This window comes from Corapipo altera, unplaced genomic scaffold, assembly GCF_003945725.1.
Source record: "Corapipo altera isolate COAL_440 unplaced genomic scaffold, ASM394572v1 24, whole genome shotgun sequence".
NCBI lineage: Eukaryota > Metazoa > Chordata > Aves > Passeriformes > Pipridae > Corapipo > Corapipo altera.
The window spans coordinates 416075-433330 of record NW_020884903.1 but is presented as its reverse complement, the minus strand read 5'-3'; the positions used below and the strand labels follow the sequence as shown (position 1 = coordinate 433330).

General features: G+C 40.3%; 1 protein-coding gene across 11 annotated transcripts in view; it reads left to right on the top strand.

The window, feature by feature from the left end:
• The window catches only part of DLGAP1 (DLG associated protein 1), a 410369-nt gene that overhangs the window by 346342 nt on the left and 46771 nt on the right, over window positions 1–17256 (top strand). The gene's annotated exons all lie outside the window — the stretch shown is intronic.

The following is a 17256-nucleotide window of genomic DNA, read 5'->3' as shown; positions in this document are numbered from 1 at the left end:
GAGGAGAAATGTATTTAGATATTTAATGATGCAGACAGGTGAAATTCACAGAAACTCTATGCAGACCAGATGCTTAAGTAGGTTTAGTTTTGCAAATCGTTTAAATATCAGTATCTCTGTGGCTTCAGCTGTGATTCCTTGGTTGCAAAGTAATACATTTCTCCTCATTTTGAAGGTAAGAATAAGTGTATAAATTTGATACTTCCTACAGTATGGAGAGAAATAAAGGTTATATATATGATCAACTTCAGCTTTAGAAAATAAAACTCCTTGAGGAGCTCTCATAATCAGTGTAAAGACAGGAGCTCTCTGCGGACCTTAAGTTAGACAGTAGTGATAGCATGCTGTCTTCAGAAGTGATATTGTCATATTGTATCTCTGTTCCTATTTCGGTTTCCTTCTCCCTGCAACTCTGCTAATACAGCTATTTTCTGGACCTGTGCTGTGAATATGGCTTAAAAAAAAAAAAAAGGGAAGAAGAAAAATAAAAATAGTGAAAGGGGAGGGGGAAACTGAATGTAAAAGCATGGATACGTATCACGTACCTGATCTGGTTGACAGCAGCATCCAACTGGTATGTTTTAGTACAGGTATCTGGCACTGAAGACAGCTACCATCAAACCTTGTCCTTAATACATGCTCTGAAAGGAGCTGAAGTGATCCTTTGTGAACAGCCATTCAATGGGGACATTTCCATTGCAGACTTTTAAACATGTCCTTGTGTCACTTCTATGTGAGGCTAAAACATTTCTATGTGACTTGCCCACAACTCCTTAGTAGGGCATCTGTTTCTTCTGCAACAGCATTGTAGCACTGATGTGAAAGGCAATACCATTTTTTCTGTAGTAACTTTTATGATGAATCCTGATGTTTGGCCTGGAGAATATTGGCTTGCTGGGGAATGGGGAGAAGCTGCACTGGAGTTTGTGGCTGTAACAACTGTCCTTCTTTGAGTACAGATATCCAAACAAACTGTTTTATAAACCTGAAGCAATATGTATGTTGTTATCACCCAAAACATAAAAACATGGTCAATATCTTTTAAGACAAATGTGCAATAGCAAACAAAGTTGCTGGGGCATCAATTTGTTGAGCTGTACCTATCAGCATGAGACAGAAACAACAGACACTCACACAGGTACATCAAAACTAGATATAGCAAAGAAAACCTCAGGGCAAGATGCTGGGGGCAGATGGGAATAAAGTATGTGCAGATAGCAGCTTAGATTTGCAAGACAGAAATCGTTGTCTCTTTGATGCTTCCAGGGTTGAAGAACATCAGATTCCCTTTATTCTTAGTAAAATTTCAAAGATTGATGCTTACTCCATCACCACAGTCCTTTCCTGGCAATAGCAGCCATCTAGTCCAAAATTGACTCACATCTCAAGTCCAAAAGGAATATCAGTACCATATTGTTGGAACAAGGCAGATGTGAAGGAATGTCACATGCTTATGAATGTTAGATGTATTCATCAGATAAACATGCCTGTGGAAGGAACAAGTCCCCTAAAACGTTGGTGCTATCATATTTGTGTTAACCCAGACCACTGCAAAAAGTTAAATTTTGAAAAGCCAAACATGACTTGCATTCAAAACTAATCATTGTGATGTTACTTTAAAGCTCAAAAGGCTCTGCCAGGCAAGGTGTACACACAGCAGAGGAGGCATTTGTAGCATGAAAAGTCATTTCTCACAAGGAACTTTCAGGATGTGTCTGTGAAAAGAAATCCCACACCTCAGGGATAAGAACATGGAAAAAAAAAAGAAAGGTCAACTTGCCCTTGAGAAAATATAGCTTGCAAAGCTCGTATAGGTCTCCTTTAATAACACATTTTTAAAAACCTGTGCTTTTGAATGCCTGCTTTGAACAACACCCACCTTCTGGAGCCCTTTCATAAGGACACATAACCCAGGATAAAATTGATCTTATTCACGGCAGTGTGTGCCTCCATATGTCAGACCACAAACAGAGAAGAGAAACACCAGATAGGAGTCCCAGTGACAACACAGGGACTGATTTTCAAGGGTGAAACTTCTGAGTCACTCTTATAGCCATCTTTTGGATTTTCTTCATTTCTATCTTAAGTTGCTACATTGAGGTATTAGGACATTTCGTTTGATGTTTGCAGTCCTCTGAAACTGAAACCTTTCCACCTCATCTGAAATACAATGTCTACTACAGCATATTTTCTGTATCTCAACTACATTTGAACCCATTTACCAGACTAAATCCAAAAGATTTATGTATTAAAAAACTCAGCACTCCTTTAAGTCCTCTGAACTGTTTATTCCTCTAAATTCAGTAAAGGATAGTTCTTTAGAAAGTTTATTGGATGCCTTCAGAACATGATGGAATTTTATCCCTAGTAGCCTGTCAGAATTAGTCGGCAAAGTGTTTAATTGATGCCTACCGATGCTGAGCTGTTATGCTCTCATCCCCTTTACTACAAAACCTTAGTTTCATTTATACAGCTGCATTTGCTTCAGAAAAGTTTCATAGGCATCAGCATGAAGTTAGTAACTGAAACCATGTTCAAGTTAGCCAGGAGCAGCCCCAGAGGCAATTCTGGTTTGCCTCTGTTGTGTCCAGTCTAATCACTGTCACTCATGGGATCCTGGATCCATGCTAGGTCCTTTGGGAACCCAAACTATGTCTAGCTTCTTTTGCTAAATTGGAGAAGCAAAAGTTTAAGTAGTCCATCCTGAATCCAGTCTTACTTCCACTCTCTGGGATCCTTAAGAAGTATATTTCTCACCCTAGCTCTGGTATGGCTTAGAGGAAAGACAAAATGTAAGCAGCATACACTTTTGTATATAAATTTAAGGGACCTTTTCATAGTAATGTGGTGAGGCACTGCAGTAACAGTCTACATTCCAATCGGTCTGTTTTCCTTCATCCCTAAAGCGACACACAAAACACACACACACTCCATAATGTTACACGATTCGTATTAAAGTCTACCCTTGTCCAAGCCTGTACTTGACAGTTCTTGTGCTTTGCAGAGGATTGTTTCAGGGGGCAGTCAAGGAGAGAGCAACTGAAGACTGAAGCTGTTTGTATACACACAGATGTGTATTCCTGGTGTGTGTTTCCCTGCCTGACCTCAGGAAGACTAAATGAAACACAGCACTAGCTGCTGAGCCAGTGAGACTCTTTGAACTGATAACCGTGGCATGTTCTGTGATGTGGTTTGCCTGGAAACATATCTGTTTCTTTTGAAAATCCAAGATACAAAAATGACATCAGTTGTAGTATGCACTGCAAAACCTAGGCTGAGGTGGCAGACTGGTCTATTCTATAAACGATTGCACATGTTTGGGTGAGGCTGCAAAACATGAGGATTTTCAAACGTGTATATGTGGGGAAGGAAACTAGGGTCATATATAAATATGAACATATTTGTTATATATTGCAGCCAGTCAGCTGGTCCCATTTCACATTGGCAATTATCAAAGATGTGCAAAAATAAGTGGAAACTATGATAGCTACAATGCATCTGGTTTAGTGAGTGTTTTCTATTTCTGACTCTATAGGCTTTCCTCCCTTTGTCTGATGCCAGTTACATACTAGACACATAGAACTGTCAACAGGCTGAAGAAGAGGCTTAGGAGATTTACTGCTGGTTTTTATTACCACCAGATTGCAAAAGCATATAGCCTAAGCTGGTTTTTCAGCAGGCTGAGTTCCAGCTCTATGTCCCAGGAGCCTGCTTTGCTAAGTAGGATCTGGATGGTACCAATTTAGGAAGCTCTCTAAGTATGTGATGCCCTTTAAATGAATGAATCATTTGCCAGAGTCACAGGCATGGGAAGAGGGTAGAAAGAAGAGCTACTAGATGAAGAATTATTGGCATTAGATCTCTCTCCTGATCTCCAGACTTGGGCTGTTTGGCCCTGAATTCCAGAAGGAAGGTGCTAAGGGTTCTTGCTGATGCCACATCAAGAAGGTGAGTGACAAGGGCTGTTGGAGGCTATGGACACCTGCTTAGAAAAATAAAGCCATCGTGTAGCTTAACCTTCAAGAAGCCAATGGCAGGCAAAATCTGGCATGACAAAATGGTTTTTTATGTCATCTATTTGGGCCAAATTTCAGCTTTTTAATACCTTACCACATGATTATTCTGACAACTCCTTCAGCTGACTTGTTCCTATGCAGCTCTGGGCATAGAATGAAGATGACTTTGTTGTTGTATATTTCCAGAGTTATCTCTAGTTATATCTGTGTTAAGTTTCTGTAAACTCAGCTACTAACATCTCTACACTTGTGTATTTATTACTGACAACAAATTAAGAATAAAGCTTCAGTTTTTACACAGAAAATTTCATTAAAGGGTGGATACAAAGATAGAGACTCCCTTTTCACAAGTAGTCACATGGAAAAGGAGAAATGAGTCCAGGTTACACCAGGGTGGATTCTGATTAGACTAGAAGAAAATTTATCACAATGAAAATAATGTCCTCAGGGAAGTGGTGAATTCCCCAACACTGAACACTTCTAAGATTCAGCTGGTCAGTGTGCTGGGCCATCCTGTCTAGACTCTGCTTTTGCCAACAAAGTTTGGACCAGATGATCCTTGAGGTCCTTCCGACCTGTTATTCTATTATTCTGTGAAGTTGAAGTCAATATAATAATGGTGGGAGACAGAATCTGGCTTAAATGTCAAGGCTCCAGCTGAGCTCAGCAGAGCTAAACATCATGAAAACAGCGCACCTGCTGCAATTGTTATTGCATCCCACAGAGTTAAGCTGTGACCTTGTAGAGAGAACTAATACAGAGCCACCCAATGCATCTTGCAGACGACCCCCCCAAGAGAAGCTGCTAGTGCCATGCAAGTAACATTAATACAGAGCAGCAAGTACCTGAGAGCAAGATGGAAGCATTATTGACACAACAGAAGTGCTTGGTTGCATTAGCTTTATGGCACCTCCTGAGCCAGTACTTCTAGTGTCTTGCAAAGTTGTTTTCTCGGTAGTGATGGTGAGCATCAAAAGGAAGGGGAGACAACAGTGCAAAAGCTGTTGTTCTGAAAAGAAGGTTAAGTGAATTTTTGGTTACGTCATGCAAAAACTTACGATTCGGCTTCATTAGAAATAGAATGTAGCATGTTTCTGCGCTTCAAGTGATGAGACTTTCAAGTCCCGGCTGATTCTGGGGTAAGATGTAAACCTGAGTCGTGTTCAAGCAGAATTTACCTTCAGTGTTATGCTGATAAATATTAAAGACATGCTGGTACTGGAGCACTCTGTGCACTCTGGTTTTTCTGGTCTGAGAGCTGAGGAGCACAGCTGCCTTCATGTTCTCCTTTCTTGGGCAACATCACAAATCTATCAGACTGGTCTTCAGATTACTCTATACTAAAAATTGTTGGCAATTACTTTGAAACAGCTCATTCTTTAGTAAATGCTATCTTGATGCCATTATTTGAGGCATAGATCTGGAAATGATATCCCTATTTCAATCTCCCTGTCACAAGAGGTGAGAGTACATGACCATTTGGAGAAGAGCTTGCTTGGCCAATGGGTTAATCCACTGTTATGCTAGAGGGTTTTTTATGAGGCTTTGCAAGATGTAATCCAGAGGACTTCATAGTTTCTTTTCTTTTTTTTTTTATTGCTTTGGACAAGAAGATATATTCAGATTGAGGATCTGTAGCATATGTTTTCTGCAGAGCTGATGATAATAGAAACATTTCAGTGAGGTCTCTGTATGAGTTACGTCACTTATTTTTTGACTTGGCAATCAGAGAGGAACTAGTGAGGAAGCCTGCTGTCAGTGCTGGAGAAAGGATGTAGGTCCTGGCAGCAAGCCCAGGCCTGCTCAGCAGATCAAAGGCTCTTCCCTTGGCTCCAGAGCAGCCGGAAAGGCAGCTGCCCAGTACCCTTTCAGCATCCTTCATTCCTTTCCCCTCTGCCAGCAAATAACTTCTTTTCGTTATCCACCTCAGCAATAGTCTCTTTTTTTTCCCCTCAGTATCCTGCCAACCAAGGTCCTTTTATGGAAAGCGCTTGTGTTTACTACCTGCAGATCCCAGGGCCAGCCAGTGGAAACACACTGGGGATACTGTGGTCCTTACATACTCCTCTCTCCTCCAAGAGATGCTCCTAGCTGTTGACTTTAACCTGGAAGAGGAGGCAAAGCTTAAAGGAACAAGCCATGGTTATAAACATGCCATTTTCCGAGCCAGCCTGATGGAAGATTTCAATTTCGAAAAGTGCTTTTTGTGCCAAAACAGCATAACAGCCATGCTTTGAAAGTCTTCCCACTCACCTCCCAGAAAAATAAATAGTGTGGCTTTTTTGTGGGCTTCTTGGTGGTAGTTTTCCTTTTTAAATACATGACTGCTTTCCTCCAAAACTGCTGTATGTTAGTGCTGCTCCTCACTGTCCCTGTTAACTGGTTCCTGAGGAGAGGTTTGTCCACCATGAGAGTCAAGCAAACGTGTCGGAGAATTGCAGACTCTGCAAGAAGAATATTGTGTCTGCTATTACACTGCTGTTTCTGCTCACTTACACTATGGGCTGGTTGATGGGAGCCTTTAAAAACAGCTGCACTGCGCTTCAAAGGCATATGCAGCCCTTAGGTACCAAATTACTGCTAAATAGAGGATGAAAGCCTGACCTTTGACTGCCCCCATGGCAGTGTCTGCATCACCAGCACCTTTTCTCCTCCCTGGTTTTGTGAGCTGATCAGCCCAGTAGTGGTAGATAAATAAGCTATCCTGCCAGAGTCTGCTAAAGGTCTTGAAACTATTTCTCTAGTTGCTTTTGTAAGCACTGTGAGGCACTCCAGCTTGTAGTCGCAGCCACAGCTGCGCATGTGAGGTTTTCTTTGCTCAATAAGCAGTCCCTGAGCTCGGGTTTGCTGACTAATTATCTGCCATAATCAAGATTACTATGGGAGCAATGTTTTGAAAGATCTTTATTCCCAATGTGAGTTTCTAGAGGCTATTAAAACTGAAAGTGTTTGGGACCTCCTCTGGGGAGCAGAAGCTCTTCTCCCCATGTTCACACACTGCTAGTAACGCCTTCACATGGATTTGCCTACTACAAATTACCAGTAATTAATAATATTCTATATGGAAGCATCAGAAACAGTTAAAGTGTGTAACTGCAGGCTGGCCTGGTGCCTGGCCCAGCTGCTTGATAGGCCAGTTGTTCTATGCCTCAGTTTCTCCTTCAGTAAAATGAAGAGAATATGAGACTTAGTAATGCCTGTCAAATGTTTAATGTCTATGGGTGGGTGGTGGAAACCACTGGAAATGACAGGTGCAGAAGCAGAACAGGTTATTTTCCATAGCTTTTTTATTATATCTGATGCTTTTATAATGGAATCCAATTTTCTAACTCATCTTTTGCATAACTATCCTATATTAGACAGCAGTGGCGCTGTAGGGGGAATTGGAATAAGTGGAAAGAGTGAACTGCAGGATCATTATCACCAGAAATACATATAATTGTTTATTATCATACCTCTAATGAGGCACAATTATTCCTGTAAATTTTTTTCTCATTGTTGTCCCAATTGTGCTTCTCCATGTGCCTCCTACCACCACTTCTTTATTATGTGTGTCGCAAAACTCCTCAGGGGTCCAGTGAGGCACCAGTATCACAGAAAAGCAGTGAAGGCCTCTGAGTATATGCAGTCTTTTCTTTCTATGTTCCCTGTCTGTCTCCTCTGGCTTTATTGGCATCTTCCCTCCTTCCTCCTCGTGAGTCTGGTTTTGTCTTTACTATGACTGAAACAAACTATTTTGACAAAACAAATATAAAGAAGGAGGGCAAAACACTCTCTTTGTTTTGTTTAGTAGTAAAACGTCCAGCATTATAAAATATCAAAACCCCAATGACTCTATGAAAATTCAGGAAACAAGTAAAACAAATGGATACCCAGAGCAAACATGTGGATGCACCAGACAAAATTCAATCCAAGACCATAATTTGTCTGTATCCTAGTAGAGATATGTGGTAGTCATGGGCTCAGGACTTCAACAGATTTTAGAATTCTGGAAAATTAATCATTACAATAAGTTTTTAAAGGATTTCAAGGAGTGAGTGAAGAAACTAATTTATTTTGAGAGCTCAGTGCTTTCTTGATCTTTTTACAGTCCTGATAAATCATTTATCAGGGCAAACTTTCAGAAAACTCCCACACAAACTATGCTAGGCAGAGTGTCTCAAAAGTAATATTACTCCATGTTTATGCTTTCAGGACCTAAAAAAAAGAGAGGTTGTAATACCAGGGTGGTACAGGCCCCTGCCAGACAGTGTGAGGGCTTGAAATCTTCCCTTTTCTGAAGTAAGATTTAGTGAATAGTTCAGACTATGAGACTGTTAATTTCTCTTTTAACCTTGCTTTTATGTGTTTTATTTCAGCGATACCCGAAACAAAATTCAAAATAGTACCATAGTGCAATATCTTTTCTCTTTTGAATTAGTAAAATGGAATATAACATTTCTTTTTTTTCCCCCATAAATTGTTCTGGTTGACTTTGCTAGCTTAGAGCAGTGGTTTGAAAGGTTCAGATTTTAAAATATTAAGGGGAAGAAAAAAAAGAGAAAAGGAGGAATCATGTACATTCTATTCTTCCTGCCCATCAGAGGCCCCCAGAAAATCTGGGACCACCATATATGACTTCTGGAAAAATAAATTTTTAGTTATTTTTTTAGTTATGAGGTTTTCCCTGGTCCAAAGTATCCCAATCATTCACTGTCATTTGTATGCAGCATCAACTCCAAATCTGGAAGTATCATGAGTACGTCACAATAATGAGAGGTTAAAAAGAAATTTCTCTCTACTTAGACTTTGAGTTCTAAACAGTTCAGGTACAACTGATTTATTACAGGCATATTAACCTAATTCAAGGGCCAGAGCTTTGAGAGCTTTCTGATAAAATGCCAAGATTGGCAATACTTAGTACAAATAGGACTTCTAGGAATTATGGATAATTTCTATTATTGCTTTCTACAAGGCCATGACCACTTTCCCATATTATATGTTAGCACACTGGGAAAGGGAATAGTGTTAAGAGGCACAAGGAATCATTTTGTGTTATTTTTCAGCAAGAAAAACAAAAGGAAGTGTTGAAAAAGTTTGGAGCAAATGAAAAGCATATGCACAGAGAAAGTAGCTATATATGCAAGAGGAATGTACCTTTTTTTTATTTGCACATAGCATGAACCGATGGATTTTAATAAAGCTCCTACATCCAAAATATGTGATTGGCCACATTTCACATGGACTGAGAGGGACCTGGAGATACTGAAAAGAGGTGAAAGAAGAGGGGAGGTGGATATATGGAGAGAGGAGGGGCTGAAGTGAGAAAGAAGTAATCCAGGGGAAAACAGGCTTCATGTGCTCTGTTTCTCATGGAAAAATTGTTCTCACCCTTACCAGCCTTCAAACTTGGAGATTTTAATTGTGGCCTCAAAATAAGAAGTTTGTGGGGTTTTCATTCAGACTCTCTCTGCCTACCCAAACCATACATGGAGCAATTATAGTGTTTTAAGCTCTCACAAACTTAGAATTTTAGGATTGATTTTCTGGAAGAGCTAATTGAAATAAAGTAACAAAAGCCTATATTAAATGCTCTGTAACATGTAACTTCACAGGTGTCAATTACGGTATTAAATAACCCCTTATATCTATCCATACTCCAGTTCATCAAGAACATTTGATTCCACTCGCCCCATATAGTATTTACCTGGTGCACAGAACCATTCCTTGTGCCCTTACTTATGCCTGCTCTAGGACTGTGTCTGTCTCTGTTACCTCCGTGTCTCAGGAAGATGGTGTTAATGCTTTAATGCATTTATTGTTTGCCAGCATTAAAGCAAACGTGGCTGCAAAAGCGCTTGCACACAGCAGCTATTTGGAATAAGCTGCTATGAAAGAATTTCTGCTAAAAACAGACTAGAAAAAAAAAGACCTGGTATCCCAAAATACTTTCCTTGCTGCAGCAGTCAGCTGAGGGGGAAGGTCAAGAGAGAACAACGTAACACTGCTCTCAAATAACGTGGGGGTAAGGGGAAGAGGGTAGAAGGCACCGAAATGTGTTCATAAAGGAGTGAAGGAAACCTCCAGACACACAAAGAAGAGGAGAAGCTAATGTACCTTTAAAGTACATTTAACGTGGGATTGCTGACATGTCATCACAAGCACCAGCACAGAGCTATTACATGGGTCACTGCAGGGACAGGGTTATGGTGCCCTTCTATAATCTTGTTGGATTTATTTTATATTTAACTTTGCTGTTGAATTCCACCTTGTATAATATTTGGTTTAGGAATAAGTGCTACAGAGTTCCATTTTCTAATTCTCACCCGGCAACGGGGACCTGTAACCCTAAATCCCCCATATAATTTTTGTCTGAAAAGTAACATAAAGTCTCTTTGAATAACATTCTTTACTCTTTCCAGGTATTTTTCATGGAAAATTCAAAGAGCACTTTTCATTTCTCAGATACACAGATTGGTTTTGCAGGCATTTTGAAGTTGCCAGTCTCTCTGCCCTTTACGAAAGTTTCCATTAACAAACAAACAAACAGTAATAGTCAGGTGTGATGAAAATTGCTCAGCAACAAACCATTAACACTGAATATGCTAAGATATAGTTACAGTGAGCTGTTTATTAACAAGTGTTAAAACCTGACCTAGATCCATAAGAGGTGTTATAGAATGATGCTGCATAACAAAAAAAAAATACCAAAAAGCTTTTTGCAAGCTTTGTGAATAGAAAAAGGGGTGACTAGATTCATTATTGGTTATAAACATTTTAGCCCAGGTTTCTTCTTAGCATAGTTTCACTGGCTCATTCACAGCTTTCTACGATCCAAAATATAGAGCCATCCTCATTGTTCCTTTCCACAAAAAAATGTGTTTTATTTAAGAGTAAGCAAAAAGAAAGGAAAAAGCAGCAGCATCTCAAACATGGTACTGATGTTGGAAAACTTATGGAAAAAAAAATAACCAGCACACCTTCAAACTTCAAGTTCTAATATCTGGATTTTGGTATGGATATCGAAGGAGGGTATTAAGACAGGATTATAGTGTAAATTGTATGGGCTCAAGCATGTACATGGAAGCTTCTGAGCCCTGGCCTGCCTGGGGTCCTGGGAAGCAAGACTTGCTAGGGATGCTGCCATTGAAGAAAGAGGCAGCATCAACAGGTCAACAGCTCTCTTTGTTGAGGACACTTGGCCAGCAGCAGTCACTGAGTTCCATCCATTGTGTCCCCTCTAGTGGCAGTATGAAGAACATCCCAAATCTACCTGTGCATGAGCTCTGCCTCCTCTTTCTGGGTCACTTGTGCATGAGGTTGCAACACTGAGCTGTGCAGGTGGTTGTTGGAAAGATTGTGTTATTGGTGGGACATGTGCCCTGACTGAGACATACCACCTACACTTGTTAAGCACAGAAGCAAACCCGAGAGTTTCATGTATTCGACAGTGGTGGCCTTAACAACTCCTTGCATTGACTCAGAGTCATTATACTTCCTCAGAAATATTCTCTGCCTAATTTTGAAATGAGTAAAAGTAGTGGATATTGCTTTCCTCTTATAGCTTATTGATAAATGCACTAAAGACTGTGAACAAAATGCAGACAAAATGCATATGGTGGCTGGTGCAGAAGTCCTTGGCATCTTCTGGAAAAGAAGTATCTTATGGTTTGTTTGTTTTTTTTTTTTAATGTATCAGACCCATGAAAGCAGGGATCTATTTACAAATCTATCTGAGAAAATAGCTCCAAAGACAAAAGGCAATTGCCTAATGCTCACCACTGTGGTAAAAACAAAAATTTAATTATTAATGATAAGACTTCATCTCCACCATTTTTGCAGACTCTTATGCCTTGTGGTATAGGGTATGTGCTTCATTAGAGACTTCTCTTAAAAATAAATGTAAACCATATGCATATTCAGCTCAAGGTCTTTACCTCAGAAATAATTATATCTGTAGTTACATGCTGCCTGTTAGCTAAATGTCACTCAAGGTCTTCCTTGAAATATTAGAAGCAAAAGTAATACCAGATTAACCAAGTTCCTGAAAAGTATTTGGAGGGCTATTCTTTAAAGCAAATTAGATTGTGGGACATGGCTCAGGGCAAAGAGAGAAGACACTCGAAACCTAAAGGGATGAAGCAATCCCCTCTTTACATTTACTGCAGTGTTGTCTGTGTGTTGTTAGGCACAGACCTTTTGCATGTGAATAAGAGCCACATGCATATGCAGAGAGAGTAAAAAAAATGAAATCTGGGAGGAAATTAGTCCAAACAGTGCCTACACATTTGGGATCTCTGAGATCGAGGGTAGCAAGGTCAGAAGTTCCAGCTAGGCACAGACAGAGATTGCAATATTCAGAAATTCAGCATCTTATTTCATAGAAAATAAAATAAAGAAGCATGAATGTATAAGCATATGTATTGTATTAAGGGTTCCTTAAAAATAGTTGCTGTTAAAAGGGGATTCTACTACAAAGAAAGAACCATATCTCTAGTCAGTGCTTTGGCAATTTAGCTACTCTTTGTTTCATCAGATAGAAGTGACATTCCCAGGAATCCCCCTGACTAGTGCTTCCCTCAAAGCCGGGGACGTTATCCAATTACAGTTTAAAGAAACTTAGAACAGGCATTGATTGAGTAAGGACAGAAGGGAAAGAGTGTGAGGGAGTAGCATGTGTGTGTGTAAGAGGGAAATGCTCTTTCTTGTATGAGTAAAGCTGGGAAATTATGCCTGTCCTTAGGTTATATGGAGAGTGCAGCCCAGTGTTGTGTCTGGACCTGCTTGCTTTCCTTCCTTTCTTTTTTCCTTCTACTTCTCTCTCCTGTTGTGTGCAGACTCCATATTTAGATTAAAAACTTGGATTGATTCTCATGAAGGTTTGTTAGATTTGCACCTCTTAAGAAAATGGGACTCTTTACTAAGACTACTGTTAATCTGGGTTGAGCCAGAGGAGTGGTTGATGGCTCCTTCTCCCAGGAAGGCAAGGGTGGTGCCAGAGAACCATTGCCTTGAAAATCTACCCAGAGCAGGCACAAGAGCTACCGCTCTTGCCAGTTCTCTCTAGGTACTGGCAGTTATCCACCAAAGGAGATCATATTATCTCACCTGGATGGAGACGTGTTCGAGGCCAAGTGGGATGGGGCTTTGAGCAGCCTGGTCTAGTAGAAGGTGTCCCTGCCCATGGCAGGGGATTAGAACTAGATGATCTTTAAGGTCCCTTTCAAGCCAAACCCTTTTATGATTCTATGAACTGTGTGATGACCACCCCATACCATCACAGATAGCGCCGTACTGGATGTGGCCCAGAGAAGTGTGCAATTGAGACTCACTGTGATTAGTCCATTTACTCTTCATTATTACTAACAGCTTCTGCCCAGCTTGCCCTTCAGCATGGCTGGGTAAATCTTGCTGTTTACCCTTGTGGTATTGGATCTGACGGTCTGACACAACTACATGGCCTTGAGTCAGTGGAGTGGCACAAGCTCACATGTGGCACAGTCCTGTACGCAACCCTGAGTTGTCCTCAGATGGATAACAGCGTATTATCCATCGCAAGCTGCCTACTCTCTTGCCACACTGACACCCCATTCCCAGCAGAGCACTGTGCTTGGCCAGTCAGTGTGCCTATGGATGTACTGCAAAAATCATGGTGTGTTTTTACTACATGATACACGTGTACACAGTCACAAATCTGGATCTATTTCATTTCAGTTTATTCCTGTGTAGTTCTGTTGACCTTGGTGGATTTATCCAGGTGTATGTCAGGCCAGAATCAAAGCCTCTGCTCTGTCAGTGAAATGGGAGTTAGTTGCTGGGCTGGTGTGCTAAACAAAACACATGATTACCAGTAGAAATGACTTGGCAGGAGTTGAAGCACCAGACATACAGAAAATGTTTGCTTTGAAATTCCAGAGACTTGACTGTCCCTTTGGTTTTTTGGAATGCTTTGATTTAATCATGTGGGGTGGGAGCTAGCTGTAACCTTGCAAGGGCACTGGGAACAGTACCTCTTGTGCAGCTACAGGAGATGTGAAGGGAATTAACTGTCAGCAAGCTTCAGGGAGACAGCAGATGTATACGTGGTTAAGAGAAGTTTGGCTGGCTTATAAAATTTATTTCCACCACAAGATCAAAAGCAATTATGTGTATGAAATACATAATCCTTGGATGTGTAATGTATAACAGGACATAGCAGTGTGAGGGAACAGTAAATGCATTGCATGCAAATAGCTGAACAGTTGCACTTTTAATTACTTGAGAGCAGGAAAAAAAGAAGGCTCCTACGGTTTCCATGAGTACAAATTACACATGCCCACAAGGAACTCAGGATTTGGTGCATTTAAATAATCCGTTTTATGATTCATTTTCAGAAGTAAACATTCCAAGCCAACTCTGCTTGCTTTTGGGTGCAGTTTACAGGACAACCCTTGCATCAACAGAATGAACTATTGATGCAAATCTGCTTGATTAAAAACAAAAAAAAAACCTACTTGAGTACTCGTCTGATTTACTCGTGCCATCATCAGTTGAAGGCAGCTTGCTTACGCTTTCTGCTTCTACTTATGTTACGAGCTCAAGTGTGAGGGTAGTCTCTACTCCCCCCAAAAAATTTCAGTCTCAGAAAAACAGCAGTTCCCATGGAACTGGGCTGGATGCTGTTCCCATGTTGCTGGAGGCTTCTGCTAGACACCTACCCCATTATATATCCAGGACCATGCTAATGTGCACACTGTACATTGTTAATGAGGTTTCCATGAGAGGAAAGAGAAAAAAAAACACCTGGCTGAAATTTTCTCATGATAGCTTCAGTAATTCAGTCCTCTTCTGCAGCTTTTATATATTGTTAGTAAGTGTTTCCATTTATTTTACATTGTTACATTGGCTTTTTTTCCTAGAATGATAATAAAAGTAGGATGAGGGCAAAAAACACTCATTAGAAACTTTAAAACTGGATGTAACAAAAGGAGGAAAAAAAATGAATAATACTGTAAAAATGTGCTTATGTTCCAATTTCTTAAAAACCCAGCTATGGAGAAATATCCTGATTAGAATTTTAAAAATGTCTTCCCACTGAGACATCAGATAATTCTTTCTGATTTGCCTTAGTCACTGAAACTAGTCACATGGATAAATCTTACGGAAGATCAAATTGGAGGGCACAAGAAACATGCTGAGCAGACTACACGTGAAAGTTAGGTTTTCTCTGTATGGGACCCGGTATTTGAGATCACTCACTTGATGCAATCTGAGAGATCTTTACTGAAGCAAGTTTTGCTGGATGAAAGAAAATGTAGGCTATAATAATTGTTGATTTCTAGACTCTAGACTTGCTAGGGAGACATCTGCCCATGTTTCTGAATCTCCCTTTGTTGTGTTTCTGTGTTTGTTGGTTTTTTTAACACACTTCCTAGGGAGGTGGTTGATGCCCCATCCCTGTCAGTGTTTAAGTAGCATTTGGACAATGTCCTTAATAATTTAGTTTAAGTTCTGGTCAGCCCTGAAGTGGTCAGGCAGTTGGACTAGGTGATTGTTCTAGGACCTTTCCAAACAAAATATTCTATTCTATTCTATTCTATTCTATTCTATTCCATTCCATTCCTTTCCTTTCTATTCCAATCCATTCTATTCTGTTCTCTAGTATTCAGTTTACTTGCATTTTACCTACAAGGCCATGCTGAACCCTCAGATAATAAAATATGCTTTTAGAGCACAACTCATGAGGAGAAGCTCAGAGAGCTGGGGTTGTTTAGCCTGAGGAAAAGGAGGTTCGGAGGAGATCTTACTGCTCTCTACAACTACCTGAAAAGAAGGTGTAGCGACGTGGGGGTCAGTCTCGTCTCCCTAGTAACAACTGACAGAACAGGAGGAAATGGCCTCAAGTTGTGCCAAGGCAAGTTTATGTTAGATATCAGGAAAAATTTCTTCGCTGAAAGGGTGGTCAAGCATTGGAATAGGCTGCCCAAGGAAGTGGTGGAGTCACTGGAAGTGTTCAGAAGACATGTGGATGTGGCATTTAGGTCTATGGTATAGTGGTGGATTTGGCAGTGCTGAGTCAACAGCTGGAACTGGTGATCTTAGGGGTCTTCTCCAACCTTACCAATTCCATGGTTCTAGGAAAAGATTTTAACTGTTTTAGGAGATAGGATAGGAGTTATGAGAAGCTGCTTGCTGGGATGATTTTAAGAAATGAAAAAGGATTTTATTTGAGTTGCAAATTGACAGTTTATTTATTGTGAGTTTGGTAACCCTAGCTGTGTGTCTGAGAACACTGAAAGCCCTCCGATGATGAGTGCTGCAAACAGTACAGTCAAACATGTCTACAGCAGACAAGGAAATTGCATTTCATACATAATTCACAATGTGCTACAGTGACTCCATAAGGTCAATATCTATTGTTAACCCAGAGGAAATCAGACAGGAAAGAAACAAGTGTTTGTTCTTGCTCATCTTTGAAAGAGCTGTCTACAAGCTGCTGATTTCCATTGCACAGAACTACACAAACAGCAAAGTGGAGCTCTTCTGCATATAGAAAAGCACCACATCCAAAACAGATAAACTCTGCAGCTAGAATAGTATCTCTTTGTCTCCAGATTTTCGTACCAAAGCTTGATAAAAATGGAGAAAAGGGATCAAATATAAACCGGGGCAACTTTGTGCAGCAACATGCTGGAATTGTTTAGCATTGGGATTCCTCTTGCCTAATTGGCCATCCAAAATTAGTCATCTGGGCCTGATGTTCAGTAAAGGAAGGGAGGCAGACACTGCCAAAGGGCAGTTCATCCCCTTCAAATATAGCTCTTGTAAGGAGAATGGGATAAATTACTTGCCATAGTGCCTATGGTTTCCAGGTATTTATAGCCATTTATACATGTTCTCCCAGAACATCTCTCTATTTGTTTTCTGGATAAATTTGCTAAGTGGATTGTGAGTGTGCTCTGTATTTGTTTTGGATTTCCTTTTGCAGCAAGGAACTGAAATTATCCAGATTGAAACTGCTCAGCACACAGGAGTCAGGTCATATCTGGGATTTTCAGACAGACAGTACTGCAACTGGGCTTAAACACCATGTTGGAAAACTTCAGGTATTTTGTACATACTCTGTGCAGTGAGTAGGCACTTAAACAGGGACTTTATCCTTCTTAACAAAGAGTGTGACTTTTACTACGTTGTTATAGAAAGCAAAACAGCACATGCACAAGAGGCTGGCAATAGAACTGCCAGGTAAAAATACAGTACTGTATGAGTCTGTAGAGAAGGA